At 34.3% G+C, this 24,977-nt stretch overlaps 1 protein-coding gene across 1 annotated transcript in view; it reads right to left on the bottom strand.

The window, feature by feature from the left end:
• Lrriq1 (leucine rich repeats and IQ motif containing 1) overlaps positions 1-24,977 on the bottom strand; it is a 158,677-nt gene that overhangs the window by 36,773 nt on the left and 96,927 nt on the right.

The raw sequence follows: 24,977 nt of genomic DNA, 5'->3' as shown, positions 1-24,977 counted from the left end.
CATTGAACTGTTAAGATCAGAGGTGATTGCTCTTTATGCTCAATGGAGTTCAATAAGGATTATGAGTATATTTTTGAGATATAGGAAGAAAATACAGAAAGAATCAGCTCCATAAGAGAATATGGATAACAAATAATTGATCTCCAAAGATCATAAAGAATTGTTAAAACTCAAGGAAGTGGTTCACTTCATAAAAGATGGGCCAAAAACCACATACAACACCAAAGAAAAAAAGATACAGAACACTAAAATCATAGATAGCAAAACAGTATGGATAAAGATGCTCAACTTCTTATGCCAATAAGGAATTCCAACAATAATATGGCACTACTACATTCTTACCAGAACCTGAAGGGTGAAAAATAATTAAATATTAAGCAATGAAGAAGATGTGAACCAACAGAGAATTTATGCGTTGCTGCTGAGAACAGAAACCTGGACAGCCACTTTGGAAAACTTCCTGGAAACTGATTAGAAATTAAACAAGCTCTAAGCATATAATCCAATAATCACACTGTGAATTTTACCCCTACATGATTTAAAAGCATGTGGACACATAATATACATTGCAGCCCTATTCATAATTGCTATACTTCAGTAGGTTGGTGGGAAAAAATGAGGTACAATCAATAATGAACTATTTGTGAATATTGAAAGGAAATAAACTAAACAAACAAACAGGACTATCCTCACCACTATCAAAATTTGGACTGGATACAGTGGTACTCATTGATAATCCTAGAACTCAGGATGCTGTGGCAGCAAGCATGTGCCAGAAGTCAACTGTTCACCATATTCCAGGTTAGCTGAAGCTATAAGGTGATGGCCTGTTATAAAGATGCAGCTGCCTGTGCTGTTGCTGGTGGTTACGCGTAAGGGAGCTTCTTGTGCTGTGGTATTGAGGATTGCAGACTCATAATTGAGAATGAGAGATTGAGGGATCTCATCTCCCCAACTCGGTCCTCAAAAGAAACAGTACAGACAGGAAGCCAGTGAAGAGAAGAGAGCCTTTAACAATTATAATGAAGATACAGAAGTATAGCTCTTCACTGTTGATCGCTTCTGGCAAGGGTGGGGGTGAGGCAGGGGAAGAACTCTGTCTTTAAGGTGCTGGCCACTGGGAGTTTGACCATGCTTCTGCGAGTATATGGGCAGCACAAAGTGGATTTGGTAATATATATATATCTTTTTCAGGGGAAGGCACAGGGTGAGACGATGGACCTGGGAGGGATGGGAAGTGAGTGTGATCAGAGTGCATTGTATGAAATTCTAAAATAATCAATAAAAATATCGTGTTCGAAGAAAGGGGCTACGAAGTCACAAATATAAAAGAAAATTAAATATATAGCAGTAAGTGAAAGAAGACAATCTTGAAAGTCTGTATGCTGTATAAATCCAACTACTTTATGCTTTTAAAAAGGCACAATTACAGAGAAAGTTAAAAACAAAAATAAAAATAAAACACCGGTGGTTCACAAATAGGATTTTGAAGAAAGAAAAACAAGGTGTACTAGCAAGACAAAACTCAAACAAATTCTGAATTTCAAATCTCAATGATGTGTTGGTATACCCTCTACCATTCTGGTAGTAATAACACGACTCCTATTGATCTTCTGCTAGACTTATGGATCAGTGCCTTGTCAGCCATCATTAGGGAAATTTCTTCCTACAGCAGATAGGAGCGCACATAGAGATGCACAGCTGCACACTATGGAAGGAGAGAACGAGAGAGAGAGAGAGAGAGAGAGAGAGAGAGAGAGAGAGAGAGAGAGACCATGGAACACTTAGTCCTAAGTAGGATGTATTTATCAAATACTCCCTCAGAGTCTCAACATCAAAGAATAGGTGGCAAAAGGTTATAAGATCCAGAGGTGATGGAGAACATCATAAAACAAGGTCCTTTAACTCAAAAGAATCAAAGCTTATATAAGCTCATGGAGACTGAAGTAGCATGTGCAGGGCCTGCACAGGTCTGCACCAGGACCTCTGTATATATATATATATATATATATATATATATATATATATATATATATATATATAATATCTTTCAGTTCAGTGTTTCTAAGGGTGACTGTGTGAATGAGTAAGACTTTGATTCTTTTGCCTTCTCTTGGGCTCTCTTTCTTCTGCTAGTTTAATCCAACTTTGATGTGATACTTTTGCTTTATCTTATTATAGTTTATCTTGTTATATATTTTTTTTACTATTTCTTAGAAACATGTTTTTCTTTTCTTTTTACTTATTCTTCTCTCATAAAATACATCCCAACCACAGTATCCCCTCCCTCCACTCCTCCCGGCCAGCATCCCAGGCCAAGATATTACCATGGTGCCAGGTGGCTGTGCAGGCCACCCAAATTGGCATAGCCTCTGTGGCAGCACGAACCTCAGAAGTCACCTATGTGACCCTACATGGTGGCCCAGACCACTGGCCCTTATAAAGCTCCCAGCAGTGATAAGAGTCATATAAATGTTCTGTGACACAGGCTCCCTGAGTTGCTTCTGGGCCTGGGACCAACTTTGGTCATAGCTCAGGCCCAGGCAACTCCCTGGTCTGTTGACCAATAATGCCAGCCCATTCCTCACCACCTACACCTCTCCAGATCTGCCTGTCTCCCCAGCCCACGAACCCTTCTGACTCTTGCTGTCTTCCACCCACCCACCCACCCAGTACTCTCTCATCACACTGGTGCCAGACCACAAGGCATCAGGGCTCTCGGTTGGATCGCAGGTGGTGCTTGGTTGACTATTACCCGCCCAAACTACAAGGAATGGTTAAGTTGTTGTCTTTCCTCTCTCCTATGCCCAGGTCTAGAGATCTCAGGCAGCCCTTGGTATGATGGTACTCGATTCCCTGGAGACTTTAGTACCTCGTGGGCTGTTGCTTGATTGTGATTCCAGTCCTCCACCCCTATTAAAAAATCTGGGGTGTTCCATCTGCATCCTCTACCAGGACTTAATTGGAGGAGGATGCAGTTGATGCTCCTCCCATTCTTTTTAGTTTGGAGTTCCACAATCAACTAGAGGCTGCTGGCCTCTCTTGGGGTTTAATCAGTGGGGGACACAAATGAGGAAGAGAATAAAGAATGTGGATTTTGGTGGGCAGGTGAGGGGGATCCGGGAGGAGATTGGGGAGGAAAAACTATAGAGCATTTTGTATTTAGAAATTCAATTAGTAACATAAAAATAAGTTACATCATAAGAAACTCCTACACAGTAATCAGCTTTTAAATTCAAATATTTTCTTTATTACACTATTATTGCAACACTGACTAATTGTACAAAACTGTCATCAGTACATCAAATTACCTAGAGTTACCTTGCAATTTTGATCATGATTTCAGTGCATTTTATAAGAACTGCTTTAGCTTTACTGAGCACCTATTACTTGCTGCAAATTTTGCTGTACAACAAGGACCTAGCTGTGAGTCTACAGGGTCCTGAACTTATAACGGCACATGGGAAAAAATACTTAATAGATGCTGCAGGAAAATTTAGTCCTTGATAAGTCCAAAATACAGTTATGTTAGTCCTAAGAGTAACGAATCAAAGGCTCTTCTTTGTCAAATCACACTGTTAACTGTGATCTGTGAAGTCACAGGAAGTTTTGCAAATGGACCCTAGTGATTACTATGTAACTGAATGATCTGATCCACTTCCTAGACTATTGCTGTTTTAGACTTCCTTGAAGTTTTGAAAATACTTCACGTGGAAAGAAGAGGCTTTCTGTTACAATATAAATTTTGATTACATTATAGAAAACCACAACTGATCGAAATAGAGAGAAAAACAGTAACAGGTGTATCCTGCACCAATTATTACATCTATAGCACAGCGGCTATACTAATGCTCAGGAAACATTGTAGAAAATCGGACAGAAAAATTGTAAACTCCAGAGGACCAGGAAATTGGCTCTAAGAGAGTGTTTTCTATATATGACAGAAAAGCCACACCCATGGAATCCTATCAATATGGTCACCTAAACAAGATCCACACAGTGATACCACCCATTGAAATTCCAATATGGATGGAAGAAAATCTTCTTAGAGCCCTACTAGATGAAGAGCTACAGGTAATTAATGGGTATGGAAAGAGAGAGGATAAGTTTTCCACAAAGTCAAGATTCCTAATTGGTTGGTTGTCTAACACCAAGTGGTCAGCCCTAAATGCATGTATATCTGAGTAATAATAAATGAACTTAATATACTGTAGTTATATAGGTGTGTATGTGAGTCTGTGTATGTGTGTGTGTGTGTGCATTTGACAATAATATTTAAACAATATTAGGAGACAATATTAGGATTAGGAGATCATGAATTTGAGAGGGGACTGGAGAACACAGGAAGAGTTGGAGGGGAAATGGAGGAATAGAAATGATATAAACATAGTACTTGCATGTAGAATCTCAAAAAGAAAAAGAGAAAATAATGCCACCGACAAAGAAAATGTATTGCAGAAAGATGTAACATGTTATGTACATTTAATTCTATACATTAAATTCCGTTTCATTTAATTCTTATAAATTCTAAATGGCATTTCTCATTTTTAGTTATAAAATGGAGGTCAAAGATGGAGTAATGAGCCTATGGTGATAGTGATAAGGCTGAAAGATGGCTCTATATTTGTTTTATCTAGTCCTTCTCATGCAATGATGCAATCCTACCTCTTGACATCAACTCTATTACCTAGATACAATCAAGGATGTAGGGCCTTTTTCTTTGATTCGGGGGGGGGGAACAGGCAAGAAACTTTAAAAACACAATTTTTTAAATATGCAAAACAAACAAATATCTTGGAAACTGGGTATTTTCTCTAAGAAATAATGAGCAGAGACGTATCAGAAAAAGTAATCGGTGCATAATTCATTAAGAGGGAAGTGTTGCTATGAAAGTTCTCAAAGAGATGCACACAAAAATAGCAATAGTATGGCACGGCAGGAGAGGTAGCATATGGAATTTACACAAATCTAGGCAGGCTGAGCAGCCTTCCTGGCTAAGAACTAGGAGTTACGCTTGTTATGGGGAACTCTCAAGGGTACTGTGCAATCAGAGGTCACAATCGAGGCAACAGAAGCAATGTCACCATATCACAGAATGGGCCAATTCAGATCGGGCTCATGACAGTCACTGAGGTCAAGGCTTGCAGCAAGTAATTGTGTTAAATGGGAATATTCCCTGTATACTTCTAGAACTGTCATCTGAACAAACAGGTCCAGGTCATCTATAGGTTACATCTGAGTTCTTTTCCTGGTACTTAAGATTTACTTTCTAGACTTAATCCCTCACAGTTTTTTTTTTTTAACTTACAATTGAAATTTTGTTTTGACCAAGTAGATGCATCAAGATTTTCTGTTGTCCCACCTAAACTCTCATAACCAAGCAAAACATTTCATTTCAACGTCTGCATTTGTCACTTAATTGTATCAATGTTATCTGTTCTGAAATGTTTTAAAATTCCGTCACATTGACAATATAAATAATTTAAACCTAATAATTTAGTGCATTATACTTAATTGCATTATACTTAAAATAATAGGAAAATAATTGCACATCCAAATTAAATAGTTCAAAACCCATGTGTCACTGCATGTGTTTTATTAATAAGGAACTGAATCTCAAAAAAGTATTTTTTTGGGAAAAATTATAAAATATATAAGTAGTATTTAGTATATAGAAAAATATTTATATTTTTAAATCTTCAACATTACTCAAATTAAATAGTAATAATATAATATTGAATGGACTTTCCTTCAAATTTACAGGAAACTTATATTGCATTATATTTGTTTATAATATACTATAAGCAATTTGAATTTTATGAATTATTAATTTTATTTTCTTCAACCCCTAAGTAACATTTTTTAATTTAGTAGCAAATATTTAAAGTACCCACATTATGTTACAATTTTGATTATGGATATAATTTCAACCTCTAAAGTTTAAACTTATGAATTTGAATATATATTCTTATTTCTACATAATTTTCACAGATAATGTCTAGAAAAATTATTTTCTGTGGAATTTCATTTGTTCAAAAAATTAAGAAAGTCAAAGTCATACGATGATTTACTAAGGTTGATAATGATTTCTATCTTGTTTTTGAATGTCTTTAAATTTAACATTTAAGTTCAACATAAATAAGGACAATTCCATGCACATTTCCAAATGACGCAGACAATAAACCAAATTATGATATCCTAAATACACTAGTAATATATCAGCCTTCAACTAAGTACACTGAAATTATTTATTTTTCATGACATTTCAGTTAGTTTATTGCCAGGGGAAAACGTGTGGATTTTGGGAGTGATATATTGCACTCTAAAATACATTGGTCATCTTTATAGTGAGAATTTGTCTGTTTTTAACTCATTCTTCAGAATGTGTTAGAGAAAAACTGAGAATTTTTTCTCTGATAAATTACATCATCCTAGATAAAAGTGTAAATTTCAGCTTACACTGTTTAGGGTAAATGTCAATTTCAACAACTTCTCAATATACACATTTCCAAACCTTACTTTAAAAATTTAGTTCTATTATATTGGTAATCTATGACTTCATTATCTTTCCAAGGAGGGGAAACATCAACCGTATGTTAAAAATAAAATTGTTATTTTAAGGAAACACTTCTTGACCTCATTAAAACAATTAACATTTCATAACACTATATTTCACATCCAAGTTTTGGAAAAGGAAAAAAAATTATCAAAGCAAACTATGGTCAATTACATTTTCAGATCAGCAAAATGCACATGTAAAAGTCTTCCTCCCCTTAATTCAATTGTCTGAGCTGTTTTAACAGATCAGAAGGAAGTTAGGCACATGCCTGCCTGCTCTGTGGTAGAGGCAAGCTTTTCCCTTTGTTCTTCTTCTGTCTTTCTACAGGTATAAATGCTAATAGAGAAGTAAGGCTGCACACAGGCACGTATCTATAGGTATACACAATTCAGCTTATGTTAATCTAACTTGTTTGTGAGTTTACTGGTGAATTATTATAATGGCAATATTGTTCCATAGAAGGCATTTCTAAAAAGTCTAAATTATGTGAGTAGAAGGGAAATGAGAAAATGGATGCAAGTTTGTGTTTCAGAAAAAAACTTCTGATTCTTAATCCTCTGCAACAAAAGCATCACTATCTAGACAGTTTTAATATGATCATAGCATAGAGGTAACACACTTTATTTTTATACCTATACAAGATTTCCTTTTGAAAGAAAGAATTCAGTGAAACTCTCTTCTCTCATTCTATGGCATCTGATTGGTTTCTAAAATTATCTGGGTTTCGCACTCTTAGACCTGGGTCATAACCTTACTGAGGGACAGGAAATAGTTATCAGGTCATTCAGTGGTCAAATGGAAAAGGATTTGAAATGCTTCAGCATTTCAAATAGTCCTAAGTGAACTCTATTCATTAAATGATTGACTTCGACATTGTTGTTTCTTTACCAGATCTAGACAACCTCCACCTATATGATTATGGCAATATTAGGAAAAATCTAGGATTAGCAAATTTCATGCAAGTGTCAGCAAAAGCCACATAAGTCTACAAAAGCAATGAACTTTGGAGCAGATATGGTTATTTTGATTAAAAATACTTAAATGTAACTCTTTTGGTAGATTCTAGCAATAACAATTGAAGTGTAAAACTAGAGGAACTAACATTATTTCTTTATGTTCTTTTTCTTCTAAATAGCTTTCAAACACTGGGGTAATTTAAGCAATCCATTTTATTATCATAAAGGATAAGATCACATATTGTATCTGTAATTTTTGTTCAGTTCATGCACATAGTAAGTTCTCTTCTGTTTTTATATCTGCCTGATACTATTTCAATTAAATCTATATTTCTGATGACAAAAAGGGAAAACAACAGGAAGTTGTAGGAACAGAGAGTAAATATTCAAAAAGAATTAGTCCATACCGGAAAATTTTTCCTGAAAATCAAATAATTCTTGATAATAAAAATGATTACTTTTTAAATCAGTAACCAAATTTGATACAATAAAATCTCATGGATAGAAAAGTTATGTTTTATACCCATATTGTTGGGGAAGGAAGACAACCAAGCCAAAGTGATGATATGTCCAAAATGTACACCCAAAAGCCTAGGTAGGACTTATGACCTGACACTGCATGAACTAAATGTGGGACATAGTCATGAATACATCTAACTATCTTTTCTGGAAGTAAGAATTATCCCTATTGCTTTGCTCCACGATATTGGAGGGCAGCAGTTCTATCCCTGATAGACAGAAGGTTGGAAAACTAAGCATGGATTTTATTTTTAAGCTTTATCTTATAATAAGAAACCAGGCTATTAAAACTCCGTAACCGAAGCTGGAGTGCGTGCACTGGAAGGCCCCTGCAGTCTTTTACAGCTCTTCAGAGGCCTTGGTTATGAACTAGTTTTGCACTCTGCCAGCAGAGCAGACCTGACCCACGGAGAGCACTCTTTCAGATCAACACTGCCTCGGGCCTTTCTGCTTTCTCCAAGAAGTCTTACATTTCAGGCATCAAGTTGAATTTCTTCTGGAGATGATTAACCCAAACCCATGACAGATTTTTTCCAAGATATCCAACCCCTTATGTTTATTTTATCCTGGCTCTTTTTTGGATGTACTGGACACAAGTAACTTACTCATTTTACATGTTAAAGGGCTGGTGGGGAGACATTAATTCCCTTAAAAAATGAGAAAATATTTCAGTGTGCAGGGCTTTATTGTGTGTGCTCACATTAGCTACGTGATTTTGAATTTTAAGAAAGATATTTCTCCTCTACTATAGAATTAAAAAAGAAAAACATTTCATCACATCACAAGATACAGATCTTACACTTTTTGGAGAAATGCATTCTTCTGATGTATTGAAAAACACGATGTTAGAAGGGTCGGTTTCTGTTTCCGTAAGCTCGGATTGTAGGGGTTTTCAACTAACCTACGTCTTGGCACACACAATTTCAGCTGATAGTCAAATAAAAACCCATTTTTCTAGTGCTGTAGCAACCACCCCAGTCATTGTTCATATTCTTCAAGTTTTCTTCTTATCAGTGAGACAAATAAGTCAGGTGTTTGATGGAACAGTTGATGTGTGGCTTTTAAACTTCAAGATGGCTACATGAATTACTGAACATGGGCATAGGTTTTAATATATGACTTCTCTTTTTTTTAAAGAAACATTATAAAAGGTGATGCCATTATAGCATTTTGAGAACATATTCAGACATCGTATTCTGATAAAAATAGAATTATAATCATAAGTATGAGTTATTTAAAATATTTTATACTTAATTTCAAATTCATTAGCTGCCAACGTATAGCAACATAATATCATATTTAATAACAATACATTTTTTTATACTAACAAAACTGTATCGTAGGTAAAAAGACTTTTTAATGGAAAATCTTAGTTTCCTTACAGAATCTAGTAGCGGAAAATATGTTAAGAGGTGGAAATTCCAGTTTGGCACTAAATGCCAATTATAAAATGTACTTCATCAGATAGAAAGATGTGCAGATGTGTATCTGTGAAGACAGAGTGGAGATGGGCACAGTCGTTGGAGAGGAGTTTAAGTTACACACCACCACACACACACAAGTCCATTTGGACATAAACATGACATTTATTTATTCATATTGTTTAAAGAAACTTGCAATGTTGATTTAGCATTTGGTTATGATAAAAATGCTAACCATATAGTAGATATAGTTTAGTTTTTTTAAAATTAAGTTTAAGCATTCCTTGTTATCATTTTATATTAAAGTCCATTTAATAAATTTCAGAAAGTGTTTCACATAATCTTTTTCCATAAAAGAGAAAAAAATCTCATATATAGTTTATAGTGCTAGATACAAAATCCAGAGCATATATTTTTAGGAAGCTTCAAGTGATTATTATTTCTCATATCGATAAACAACTGGAAAATGTTTTAAAATGTTAAGTACTAGAATCTTCAGAAGTACTGGAAATCAATGAACTTTATGTGCTGAGGAGTTCTAGGTGTGTGAAGCTTTCTCTGCATCTGAAGAAAATGGCAATGCAAATTTTATCTTTATGAAACACATATCAATATCCGAATCAAAATATTTTATCGCTAAGTGAAGGATAAAAACTAAGTTAATTTTTGTAATTAGATTTATTACTGGAATGTTTGGAGATATCAGATTCTTCTTTTGTTCATGCTTCAGTGGGCTACCTAAGTTCAGGACCCTGTGCAGGGCAAAGAGAAGAAATGACCAGGGACAGCATATAAACCGGGGTGGGAGGTTAATGCCAGAAGTGTGACTGATTGATTGATTGACATCACCTTGAAAAATCTGGATTAAGGGACTTTATTAAATTTATTCAGGTAGATTTTTTTTTAAGTAGAATGGATCACTGACTGGATTCGGCATCTTACCTATTTGCCAGAACCTGGAAAATTCCTTTGCGCTCAAGAATAATTCACTAAGCAGAATAATACACGTCTCACCACACACCACCTACTTATGCAAACTACATTCAATATGAAATACATCAAAATGGATCCAGTTACTATAATAGAATTAAATTCTAAATATAATCTTATTGCAAATGGCTACTGGTTTTGATACTGGCAAGAGCTAAAAGTAGTTCCAGTGTTTTATGTGTACTAATTCATTTGCTGAGTTCCAAGTATACATTATTTCTCTAACATTTACTTATTTTACAACTAGAAAGCAGACACAGAAATGCCAAGGAGCAAACGTTAGATTTAAATTTAAGAGCCCTGAATCCACAATCCAATTTTTGGCTCTTTTATTTTTATTTCTTAAAATAAAACAAGAATGTAGAAATACCTTATAGATGGAAGTGAAGCCTTAAGACGAAACATATGATCTTAAAGTTTCCCCAAAGCATTGTGGAATCTCTAAAAACATGCCAATCATTTAGCTTTTTCTGACACATAGGACACATATTGACAATATGTTTAATTTCATTCTTTCAGATAATGTCTGTAAATTGATGAAACACTAAAAATGAAGGAATGATATGTATACTAAGGTTTTTAAGATCAACACAGTTGGCTAGGGTCCATGAGTATATCTTTGAATGCATTATGAAGTTTGCTAAATTGATCTCAGGGTGACTGAGAGTAGAACTTATAACTTAAATGTGAACACCGAACATGTTAAAAGTTTAAGTTGGGAACATGTCAGTTTCTGAATTTGAGGACTAGCAATTGACAAGAAGTGTTTGCTAAGGAACCAAAGTTGCTTTTTCTTTTGAAGTCAGAAATGTATAGTAATTCAGCAAACAGTTCTTGAGTGCCTGGTATAAATGTAGCCAATACAGTTTGTGAGTCCTAAAGGCAGGAGGTTTCAGGCATGTGACCAAGATTTGATTCCTGAACTTGAAAGACTAGCAATCTGGAGAAGACCCTTAATAGCACAGGTAAGTGTAGAATCAAGTGTGAGGTTGGTTGGATTAGGAATGACTGAGAGAGGAAATTTTATTTATTTGAATCGTGAAGATCAAAAACAATTGACACAGAAACCTGAGGAAGGGCATTTCTGATAAATGTAAAAAAAATGAGGATTAGAAATTTTAAAAAGAATAGATAGTTTATTAACATTTGAAGAAATATTGAAGTCCGGGGTTCTCAGGATCTATTTCGGGATGGGGAAGAATGTTACAAAGTCAAAATAGAAAAGTAGCTTGCAAACAGGAAACCAAGGACATTGCATTCTAAAGACTTGAGATTTTTCATAGAGGAAATGGAGTTTCAACAGTTTTCAGTGATGGTCAGCTGTAGGCAAGATTATGGTTTTAGTAGTGCAGGAATGCCAGGATTGCATTTTATCCTAGCAGTTTGGAGGTGGTGGCAGGAAGATTGTGTATGAGGCAATACTAAGTTTCATAGTGACACTCTGTCTTAAAACAAGCAAAAAAAGACAAGAGAGTAAATAAAACAAGATATTGGTTAGAAAGCCATAGCAGTAGAAATATAGATAATAGTTTATGCGAGACAGATATATAGATTTTAGAATGAAAATAGGCTGTTTCAAGACAATGTGATATAAAATGGTGGTCCTTACATTTAAAACTTAAAAAAATGAATGATTTAATATTTCAAGAAAAGGTAAATAAATTATTTAATGATACTTTTAACAAAGATGCAATACAAAGGATAAAGCAGGTCTAGAGTACAGAAAAGCACTTCATAGTATATATGTCAGGCTTGAAAATATGTGTGAAATGTTAAAGGGAAAAGGATGAATATTAGAGGCGTGGTTATGGTCACCAATGACCACAGTTCTGAGAGAGAATCATCTGTCTATAAGGATTCCCACATAGAATCCTTATACACAGGGTTCACTCCTCATAAAATGTGGAGCATGTATGTGGGCTGTCTCTCATGAAATCACCTTCTCAGAGTCAGGTCCCTAGTATTACAACATAACTGGGGCTGGAATCTTTATGAATAGATGTAGAATGAAGTTGGACATCATAGAGATGCTGTCCTTGGAAACAATATATGGAAGGATTAATGATTCCTTCAGAATCAACTACTTTCTATAAGACTTGGATGTTAGAAAAAAGTAGGATTGGTCATTTCTGGCTTTTGATTTCCTCTGTCTTCACATACCTCCCACTATACCATGGTATCATTTGTCAGAAGGATCTCAGTGGAAGTTGAAAAGGTGAAAACACATCAGACTTTCAATCTTCAAAACTTTTACTTTGTAAATTCCTAATTTTAGATGTTTTTGTTTTGTTCTTTGAGACAGGGTTTCTGTGTATAACAGTCCTGGCAAACCTGGAACTTGCTTTGTAGACCAGGCTGGCCTTGAATTCATTGAGTTTGCCTGCCTCTCCCTCCCAAGTGCTGGGATTAAAAGGCATGCCCCTGACCACCACCCATTCAGTTTTAGGTATTTTGTTACAGTACTGTACATCTGAAAAAAGTGTAAAGAAAAGACAATTTTTTAAGCATAGAAATGAAAGATCATTTATTGCCAGATAAAAAAATGAGGCATTGTTTACTAAGTGAGGAACAAGTAAAGTTATAGAAAAATTTGGAACTATAATGAAATATAATGACTTCTGTCCTTACTATTACATACAATAATAAGTGATGACCTTATATCATGCATGTACTGTGAGAGTGACATTGCAATTTTCTCCAAATGTACATGCAAAGTGAATAGACCTGCCCCATCTCCATGTTTCCTCCTCTCTTATCAGTTCTAGGGTAACATCTCTAACTACCGTTACCTTGTAACTGATTTTACCACGTTCTGTCTTGCATTGTTCTTACAATAAATATATCCTCATACCACATATTTAATAGCAAACTTGATTATCTCATCTTCTGCTTAAAATTTTATAATGCCTTTTAGTTTTGGAGTATAGTAAGCTAATTTCTCAAGGTAGACTACAAAGATTAAGCTACCATTGTTTTGTCCCTGCCATGGTATCTAGTTGCATGACAAACTTTCTCCTGCTCATACCAGTTTACTTTAGTTGTAAAAATTGGATAGCAGAAAGTCTCCATAGCTAATTTTCAAAGGTCTTTAGTGTTAGCTATCCTTCCTTTTACTACCTTCTCTACTCTGTGCCCCTGGTTAGACCTTTATGTTCCACGCTGCCTCCTTTGGTGTTTTGAGATGTGAGTTCTTAGCTGTTTCTCTTCCCATGACTTCACTCTAGCATCGTGGTGTCCAAAACTCTGTACTCTGAAGCCCAATTAAATATTCTCTTAATGTTTTCCTTGCCATATTGGTTTTATCACAGCAAGAGAAAAGCAACTATTACAGAAATTGGTATCAGGAAGTGAGCTATAACTGTGAAAAGTCTGGACAAGCTAGGCTTTGGATGAGTGTAGGAAAATTTGTGGTTATTTTTTAGAATACAATAACAATTGACCATTGCAAGTGACACTTAAGGAAAAACCTGTTAGAAGTTTAAAAATAAATAGTGATGAGAGCTATATGGGCTCCAAGGCCCAGCTCAAGGTTTTAGAGTGCAAAATTTAGCAACTTGGCTACAGATCATTATGGTATTTTAGCAAATATTCGGTTGCTTTCTTCCCTTGTCCTAAAAATTTGCCACAGACTACATTAAAAAGTGACAGACTAATTTCTTTGGCTGAGGAGATTTCAATCCTAATACTGCCTTTGTTGTGTGCTGAACATGACTAACTCATATGTTGTTTTACAATAAAAAACAGTAAATAGGGCAAAGAAAAAATCCAAAATACACGTACAGTTTAAAGAGAAAAAGAGTATCAGAAAATTTAATGATGGAACCAAGACAATTATGAGAGAGATAAGAAAATTAAGGAGAGGACCAATCTACAGTAGAATAAAGGGAAGCAAGAAGAGGCCTAGTTGAGCTTTGGACATATGAAATGAAACGACCTAGGAGTTTTCTGCTCCTAAAATAAGCAACAAATGAAATCTGCTATAAATGTGATTTGAATGGGCCAGGTTCCACCCTAATCAAGAAACTGGACTTGGCAGTGTCATCTACACAATTCTGGCTTTAGAGTCATAAGGCTATATGAGTAATGGGTTTGTGGAATCTTCCTCTACCTAAAGAGAATCATCCAGGTCAGGCAATATGTGACAGGGTAGTCCCTGCATAAAGACTCTGATAGCCAGATGTCTTAAGAGTCTATTTCACGAAACTATGGAAGTGAAGCCTGGATTGTCCTGCTAAGGACAGCTGCAAATAGAAAGTGGAATCAGTCCAAGAGAGAGATGCATATTATGGGCAGCAGAGCCAGAAAAATGGGGTCATCTATACCTTCTAATATCAGACATAAATAACAGATGTGGCTCTTTTCTGCTGGGTTCATGATTCCTTCGTTTCAGTATTTCCTCGCCATGCCCAGACATCTTCATTTTGGAATGTTATATATTGTCACATTGTATGTGGGAGTTGTATAATTTCTGTTTTGATTTTTCCAGGGGTTACAATAAGAGACTGTCTTGTGTTTTAGAAAAGATATTGAACTTTAGACTTTCAAACAGTGTTGAGATTGAAACAACAGGGGAACTTCTGAAGTTGGACACTATGCATTTTGTTTAATGATACAGCCAGAAGCTTACGATAGCCAGGGACTGGAAGGCGATGTTTTGAATAAGAATAGTCTCTGCAGGCTCATTATGTTTGAATACTTCATCCTCAGTTGTGGGAACTTCTTTGGAAGGATTAGGAAGTGTGACATTATTGGAGGAGTTTTGGTACTGGGGGTGGTCTTAGAGGTTTTGAGAGAATTGGGCCATTTCCACTATATTGCCTCTCTTCTCATTTGATTGGAGATGTGAGCTCTTAGTTGTTTCTGCTACCATGCCTTTAGCCCTACTATCATGGAGTCTATCCCTCTAGAATTATAGGCCAAATTAAACAGTCTTGTTTATAAGTTGCCTGGGTCATGATATTTTATAAAATCAATAAAAATAACTAATATAGAAGTTAGTACAAGAAGTTGGTGTTGTCCCCTTTCTGTTAAAATATGCCATAACTGGACCTTCACTAGTTTTTCTGACTTCTATTTTTACTCCAAGAAAATATACATACCCTAACTTTCAAATGTAGGGTCCACATATAAGAGGAAACTGCACCAATTTTCTAAGTTTAGTTTGAGAATCTGAAAACTGGCAGTAAACACACATACACACACACACACACACACACACACACACACACACACACACACACACACACAAGAACTTTTAATAGAGAGCTCAGTTTCAGATGACCCACCTGAGTTCTGGAAATTCCTGATGTTAATAGGAGAATGGCTCAACATATGTACATGAAAATCTCTAGGAATTCTATTACACTGTCTTGTTGGGTCGATAAGGATATGGCGTCATGAGCTAAATTTCTATCTACCTAGAAATCTCTCCAGTGAATCCTTGATTGTCAATATAATGATGTTTAGAAAAATCTCTCTGGGGATGTAATTTGTGCTGGATTAGGTTATTGTACAAGTTAGTATTCTTTTGCTGGATAAAACACCACAGTACAAAGCAACCTAAGAGTTTATTTGCCTATGGTTCTAAAGGATAAGAGTCCATCATGGTAGGATGTACAGAAACAAGCTGCGGGCATGCTGGCAGGTTCAGGAAACTAGGAGCTCACATCATCACATATAATCATGAAATAGAGATAACAAACGTGAATTGGCATGAGACTAGGAATACTCAGAGCCCACTCTCGGTGACATGCTCCAGCAAGAATCCACCTCCCGAAGACTCCACAACCTCCCCCAAACAGCAGCACAAGTTGGAAAACAAGCATGCAGATCCCTGAGCCAATGGGTTGAAATTATCATTCGCTCCTTTTCTCTCTTCTCCTCTCATTTTCCCTGCCCCCTTTTCATTTCTCCTTCCCGCACTGCCCTTCTTCTTTCTTCCCTTTTCAAGAAGGTAATACTTGCCAGGAACTGCATGGAATAGATCTTGATATTGAACTTTCAGTATATAGAATTACAGAAAATCAGGTCCTGATAAGATAGTTACTTTATGCCAATATGTTCATCATAAAACTATACCTTGAAACTCAGTGTGTGTGTCTATGTTCCACTTAGTGTTAAAAAAGTGACAAGGTTCTCAACAGAGCTTGATGTTCCTGAGTTCAAAAACTTTGTTTATTTATAGTTAAAATAAATAAAACAAATTAAAATATAGCTCATATGCAATAGATTGCAACTAAAAATTTATTTTAGATGATAATTCCTTCTTTAGGTCCTTTCTTCCCTAATAGTTGCATAAAAATGGTTTGCAAATCAAAATTCTAATGGTACTTCATTTTTAATTCCATGTAAATACAAGTAGATATTCACTTATATAATCTTTTCTAAGAATAGTGAAGATGTTTCTTTTCTTGTAACATAAAAGTATATCATGAGAATTCTAGTAGATCTAAAGATAAAACACTTGGAACAACACATTATACAAACAGCAAATTGACAGTAAAGAACAAAAATATTACATATTTATTATATTATGTGTTATATACAAAACATTATTCAAAATAGGATTGAATCATAGTGAATGGTGTCTCAAGATAGAAAATGTCTTCCTAAATGACTGAATTCTGTGAGAACAAGAGAAAGCTAAGTGAAAGAATTTTCTAGGTTGCACATGGACAGCGATCCAAGTAGCCACAAGTAGATAGGGGCAAACAACTCTTAATCAAACCTGTATTTAAGGTCAGAGTTCTTTGTGGTTTTACCTACTCAAAAAACCATTTACTGAAAATTTACTTTTCTTTAATATTTATTTATTTATTATTTATTTTGGTATTTGAGGCAGAATTTCTCTGTTTAACAGCCCTGGCTGTCCTGGAACTAGTTCTTGTAGACTAGGCTGGCCTTGAACTCACAGAGATCTGCCTGCCTCTGCTTCCTGAGTGCTGGGATTAAAGGCGTGTGCCACCACTACCCAGTTTTATTTTATTTTTTTAACAATATATTTTTTTAATTTTACAAACCAATATCAGTGTCCTCTCTTGTTCCTCCTTCCACTCCCCCCTTCTTCCCTTGCCCACTTCCCATTCATTCCTCAGAGAGAGTAAGGCCTCCCATGGGGAGTCAACAAAGTATGTCAAATCACTAGAGGCAGAACCACAGCCCTTCTTCATGTATGTGGGCTGAGCAAGGTATCTATTCATATGGAATGGGCTCTATAAAAAATATCAGACTTTTTATGATGAAAGATATTCTATTTTCTCATCAAAAATTTAAAAACTATGTTCTTTAAAGGCATACATTTAGTATTGTCCTGTCACGTTTCATGTGAACACAATTCTTGTCTTTTATACACATAGGGAGTCAGGTCAAATCCAGGCAATGGTACATGTGTCTTCATGGCTCTATGGCCTTGAACCCACCAACTAACCTCATCGAATACCAGAGATGATACAAGATATTCACAATGTGGTAAGAATAAAATAATTCAAATTATAGTAATTATAGGAAACCAAGCTACTGACAAACTACATTTTCTAAATCTTTGTAGCCATGTCTAGTCTGATTAATAATATATTTTACTCCACAAAAAATAAGAATACAAACATCTCTTAGCAGGATACTTTCAATTTATTTTTGTTTTCACATTCCCTGTGGCTAAATGCTAGTCAATATAAATGTTAGCAAATCTCTGTTAACTCTTAATATATAAACACTGCACACTATTAGCAAGTATCTTCTATACAGCAATATAAACACAAAACCTACTCTAAAACAATCTGCATAATATGATTTTGTGCTCCAACCTGTCATTAAAATGGAGAAAGAAGAAGAAAATGCTTGTAATCATAAAGCGAAAAATACCACAAAAGACGACAGTTTGATTAGGATGCTCTGAAGTTAAAATTAAAGAAATTAAAGTTTTTCAAATGTCTTCATTACTTGAAAATTTAATACAAAATATTTAAGCATTTATGACATATAGGAACATATGGTATCTGTAAATCTTCCATTCTATAAGAGGACAAATAGGATTCATGTTTGTGATGACAGCACCACGCTGCGATTTAAGAAAACTTGACTTTAAAATCAAGTAAAATCATTCCAGGGAATGATGAACTGGGACTTAAAATTATCTCCCTGAGAAAGTTATCAGGCTAGACCCAATTTTTTCCAGCTTCATTTCTTCCCCCTGGCTAATACTAAAATTATAAATTTTCTTTTCCTTTAGAAGTAGCAAATTTAAAAGCTCGGTAGATGAGGGTAGAGAAGGAATGTGATTTATATATAAATGAGCAGAAATGAAGCAAAAGTACATTGTTCACTTTAGAACCGTGTGTGAAACTTCCTGAGGATCCAAAAAATGAACAGATGTGAATCAAAATATTGCCATCGATTAACATGAATTAAAAGACAAATAGTTGGTTCTCAAAAATGTAGCATTATCATAATGTCAATATTAATAGCTAATTATAGGATAAATATCAAATATTAATTGCAGTGATGGGAAAAATTGCTTCTTCATTTATTTTGGTGTCAACAAGGATACAAGAATTAAAATGAAATACACCACTAATCTTCTAGAGTTCTGCATTACCTAATATATTAGTTTTTATTTTTATCAGTAATTTAATTCTAAAGTGTATACCCTGAAATCGTGTTCTTCAAGGCATACATTATGTTTTAATTCTCCTAGATTTGGTTTTATGAAAAAATCAGCTCCCTTACTAGTTCTTAATCTTTATATGACTTTGGACAAGTCACTTCTCAAATTCTCGAAATCATTGATTTCTCAGTTATTAGACATGTATCAGAGTCTCTGAAAGATAGGCAGTTTGAAGATTTAATAAGAAATGCAAATTTTAATCATTAAAAAGCCATTAATTTAGAATCAATTAATGTTGCTGATAATTTCAGTTTTGGAACACTTACTATGTAAGTATAATGTATATTTATATTCTTTGCAAACAGAATCTCAGGATATACCGTTAGCACTCACCAAACTATGTATAATTCCAATCAGTTTTATGAATGCTAGTTAATGACTCTATGATCAAGCATGTATCTCAAAGAATTGAAGTTCATTTCCAAGTACCGTTACTGAGTGGCTCATAGGTGCCTCTTATTCCATCTTCAGGATGCAATACTTTACCCTTAGCTCTGTGAGTACCTGTAAACACACATACACACACACACACACAAATGTGTACACACACTTGCACAAATGCACGCACACAAGCATGAATACACACATAATTTAAAATCTAGTAAAAATATAAACATTAAAAATAAAAAATAATTAAAATGAAACACAAAATAGTAAATTAGCAGGTTAGCCCCCTGAAGAAAACCCAGACAACAGCTAATAAAGTTCAAATACAAGTTGTTATGATCAAATGATACTGATGTTTAGTCAGACAATAGCATATTAGTAGCTCTGTCTAGAGAAATTATCCAAGACAAAAATAGAAAAGGCATTCTAATATGTAAAAAGGTAACTGTCTCTATTTGTTAACATCATAGACTTACCTACTCTTTTACCACAAAAATCCTAACATATTTGATCAATAAATTCAGTAGTGCACTAAAAAACAAAAAGTCAGTAGTGTTTCTACATATGTATAAAAGGTATTTATAAAAGCTTAAAAATGAAATTAAATTAACAATTTAATTACAAAAGCAACAACAATAAAATCCTTATATACAAATTTACAAACACACAAGGGCTGAAAATTATTATTTTTGCCAACATGTTCATGCAAGACTTTTGTAAAACTTCAATGCAATTGTATCAAAATTCAAGGTTATTTTTCACATAAATGGAATAAAATTATTAAATTTGCATGGAACCACAAAAGAGCTAAGACTATCATGAGTTTAGAGAGCAAAGCCTAAGGTATAAAATTCCTTGATTTCAATATTTATTAGAAAACGATTTGTCATCAAAACAGCATAAGGCTGGCATGGAGAGAGACACATGAGCAAATGAAGTGGGTCATAAAACTTAGAAGTAAACCCACACATTCATGGTTAGTCTCATTTTCACACATAAGTCCCAAGAATATGAAATATGGAATGGATAATTTCTTCAAATAAAATTTAAAAAGTATGAAGGGAACTGAAAAACAATGACACAGGAATAAGTTTAAACTATGTATCATATTTTTTATAGCTATCAATCAATCTATCTATCTATCCTCTATTTGTCTATCTTTCTACCTATCATTTTTCTGTCTGTCTATCAGTCTGTCTGTTTATCATCTATCTACTTATTCATCCATCCATCCATCTATAAAAAAGGACATACAAATGACCAAATTGTATATGAGAAAAAGTTCAGAATCAGTGACATAAGAATAATGAAAACATAACTAACATAAGGTCAGTGAAAACCATAGTGAAATATTGTATACTTTTGCTAGATGGATTTTATTATGAACATAAAAGGTAAAAAGTCATCATGTGGAGAAAAAGGAACAAATATACATGGTTAGAGGAATATAAAATAGCACAAGTTATTAATTAAAGCACGATGGAAATTTCTCAGAAAACTGCATGTAGAAGTATCACTTGATTAAGCAATATCGAAGTATCCTTTGATCTATCAATCTCACCACTGGATAATTATCCAATAGTAATGAAGACAGAATGCTAAAGACATCTCTGGAAGTCTCTGTTTATTGCATCAAACACAGTCACCAAAATATATCAATAACTGCAGAGTCTAGTAAAACATGAGTGTGTAAAGAAAATATCATATACATATACAAAGAAATATTATTCAGCCTTAAGAAGGGTGAAGGATGTTGGGCAGTGGTGACACATGTACACCTTTAATCCCACACTTGGAAGGCAGAGGCAGGCGGATCTCTGTGAGTTTGAGGCCAGCCTGGTCTACAAGAGCTAGTTCCAGGACAGGCTACACAGAGAAACCCTGCTTCCAAAAAACAAAAGCAAAATAAAAAAAAGAAAGGCGAAGGAAATCATATTATTGTGACAACACAAATGGAATTGAAGGACATTACTATAAGCGACATAGAAAACACAAAAGGCACATCATGTATCTCGATGTACAATCTAGTCATGTTGAACTGATGAACATAGAGAGTAGAATAATAGATACCAAAAGTCAAGGTCCGGAGAGTAAAGGAAAGAGAAAATGCTGATTAAGACCTAGGCAGGAAAAGCAGGTGTTGAGTCCCAACATACATCAAAGATAATAGAGAAGACAATGACTCGTTGTTTACTTCAGAATAATTAATGAAATAATTTAAGTATTTCACCATAGAAATTATAGGTAGTTGAAGTAATATACAGGCTGATTAGCTAAATTTAATCATGCCATGCAGTATACATATTCAAAATTTTATATTGTTCCTTATAATTTTATATAATCATGATTTATCAATGAACATTAAAAAGAATAAAATAACTTCTAGCAGGGACTATCCAGGACAGTGACATGAGCATTCTTATATCGTTTGCTACTGTTTGAACCTGTAAATCTCGTTGTAAAGCAGCTTCAGGAATACCAGACTACAAACATTTAAATTTACTTGCTTTGATTTACTATTTATTTATAGACCATAATTAAAGCAGAGAGTTGAAACAGCTATTATTTTTAGAAGAATTAAGCTGTGTTAGACAACTTGCGGCGTCCACACTTAGAACACTCTAACTCTGTTTTCCTTTAGGTCAGTAGCAAACATTGAAGGGTGACTTCAGGATTCTTAACTGATCAGAGCCTTTCAAGGGAATATAGAGTTTTGACTTTCAAGGCAAGATTAGATTTTTAGACCCACGTGAGAATTATATGTGATAGCAGAGGTAAATGAAGAGAGGTAACTAACAATCAAACAAGCAAGCAAATCTGTACTAGAACTATGTAAGTTTTAGGCCCTCAGTCCTGGAGGAAGAACCAAATAATATCTGACACATGGCATACTTCTGGTTAACCTGCATTCAGACGTGATCAAAGCCTAACCTTGACTAGGTTTAATGAAAAATCATTTTCTACATTTTATGAACGTGGCAAATGATATAAACAGATATTTTATAAAAATGGACTGATGAATGATAAGATTTTTACATCATGCTATTTAATATAATTAATTCCATATCAAATATTCCTCAGGTGTAAGCATATTTCCCATGTGGATATCATCATTTGTCTATTGATACCCGAAACAAAGCATTTAATACAATTTGCAAGACTCATGACATTTCACATGGTCATGACTGAAAGATTGAAAAAGAATGTTTTCCTATAACTCCTACAAGGTTACTATAAAATAAATTAGAATTATAGAATCAATATTCAAATAATACTATGATCTAATTTGAGGATAATAAGAAAATTAAAAAACAATGCTGACATACCATAGTCATGAGATATTATTCCACATGGAGTTATTTAATCTAAAACCTATAGCAAATTTAATTTTGATTTCCCTCATGGGGGGTTCAGAATCCGACTATTAATTTTATTTCTCTTTTTTTCTTAAGGGGAGTAAGTTTTAATGTTCTAAAACTAAAAGGTAATGCCATTTATGTAACAGTAAGATTAATTTAATTGTAGTATTAAAATATTCCATGTAACATACAAGTTGTATCTCAAAAAATCTTGGTTTCAAAATGCACCAACCACTGGGTGGCTCAGCAGGTCAGCCTGATCAATTAAGCTTCCCTCTGCATCAGTAAACATATGTTTAGTTGCAGGTTGAGTTCAGAGAAGCATATGAGACAGCATGGAATTTTATCTTTTTCCCCCTTTTTTAATTATGAGTTTTTTAATACAAGCTTTACTCATTTTGCGTACTATCCCTATATCCACTCCTTCCTCTCCTCCCACCCTACCTTCCCCCCACTCCATGCCTCCATCCTCTCCTAAGAAAGGGTAAGTATTCCCACCATAGTCAACAAAGTTTGACACTTCACTTCAAGGTAAGACCAAGGCCTTCCTCCTTATATCCAGGCTGAGTTAAGGTATCCCTCCAAAGAGAATGTGCTCCTAAGTAAGGCATTTGATTTTAAAGACTGGGCTTGACACTAACATTTTATCAGTAATACGTCTTTTTAAAGAGACAAATGCTAGCATATTAATTGGATTTTATTATATAGAACCATTATTGTCAAAGCTCATTCCTTAAAATCAAACACCTTAAAATAACCACAATAACTAATACCCACAAGTTGGGAAATTTATCTATCTATCTATCTATCTATCTATCTATCTATCTATCTATCTATCTGTCTATCTATCTGTACATAATACTCATTCAGTATAATAAAGAAAGTTACAAATATTTAGAAATAGTGCAAAACAAAACTTAAAACACCAAAACAAATACATTTTGCATGGGAGAAAGAAAACCAAATACAATTATGCGGATAAAACTTATGTGCAAACCCCGTGCTCTATAGAACGTCTTCTGTCCCTACTGTGAACTTTTCTTAGCTTATTTTGTATTTGTTCATAGTTAAAAAACAAAACAAAACAAAACATGCTCTTCACATGCACTCTGTGAATATACTGGAATATACTGGAACATTTTAGGATAGAGCTCTTTCTGAATGTTCAAGTCATCTAAATTAAATGTTTCTTTCTTCTAGGTACTTACTTTCTGTAGTTTGGATGTCTTTATTTAACAGGGAAAAGTTATCGATGGAATTGATGCTAATCTTACCACAGTTGTTATTATTACTTATGGAAAGAGTGAACTGCTGGCTAACATAATAGCAGAAAATAGAATGCTGTCTGAAAGCCCAGGCTTGTTTTAATTTTGGAAATCTAATTTAATTCTATTACAATATTTCCTAAAATACTGAGGTTTTTATTTTTAATTTTATGTATATGGATAGTTTTGCTTGCACATGGTCTGCGCACCTCATGTGCATCTTGTGCCTGAGGAGGCTGGAAGGTGTTTTGTATATTCTAGAACTGGAGTCACCAATAGTTGCAAGTCTCAAAGTAGATGCTGGATTTGAATCAAATCCTATTACAGAGTTATCCTCTGCTGTTAACCAGTGAATCATCTCTCCAGTACCAATACAGAGTTGACACCCTCAATGGACACTAAATTTTGATATTGTCTTTCCATGAAAAATTGCAAACATTAAAACAATATAGTGGATAATACCATATACATACATACATATACATATACATACACACACACACACACACATATATATATATACATATATGCCATACACTACTCAAGCAATAAACTCATTCACCTTCCAAACATGTTTTATGTATTTTTTAGAAAATTTGCTTGTTGTTATAGACTTCCTAGATGTCATGTCTTTTGGTCAAACACACTTGAATATGTTACTCTATATCACAATAACTCAGTGACTTTCAAATCATAATGAAATGCAAATCACAATAAATCCATGCTTGATCACGTTATTAATAATGTATGCCCTTTAAGATTTATTACATAAAGAAGATAATAGTTATTTTCCATTCAAAAGTACATACTTTTTCCCTCTGTTATAAATAATTATCAGGAAGTATGGGTAGTATAAATA

This window comes from Myodes glareolus, chromosome 26 (assembly GCF_982192425.1).
Source record: "Myodes glareolus chromosome 26, mMyoGla1.1, whole genome shotgun sequence".
NCBI lineage: Eukaryota > Metazoa > Chordata > Mammalia > Rodentia > Cricetidae > Myodes > Myodes glareolus.
Note: the sequence above shows the minus strand (reverse complement) of the source record. Positions and strands in the feature narration are given on the sequence as shown.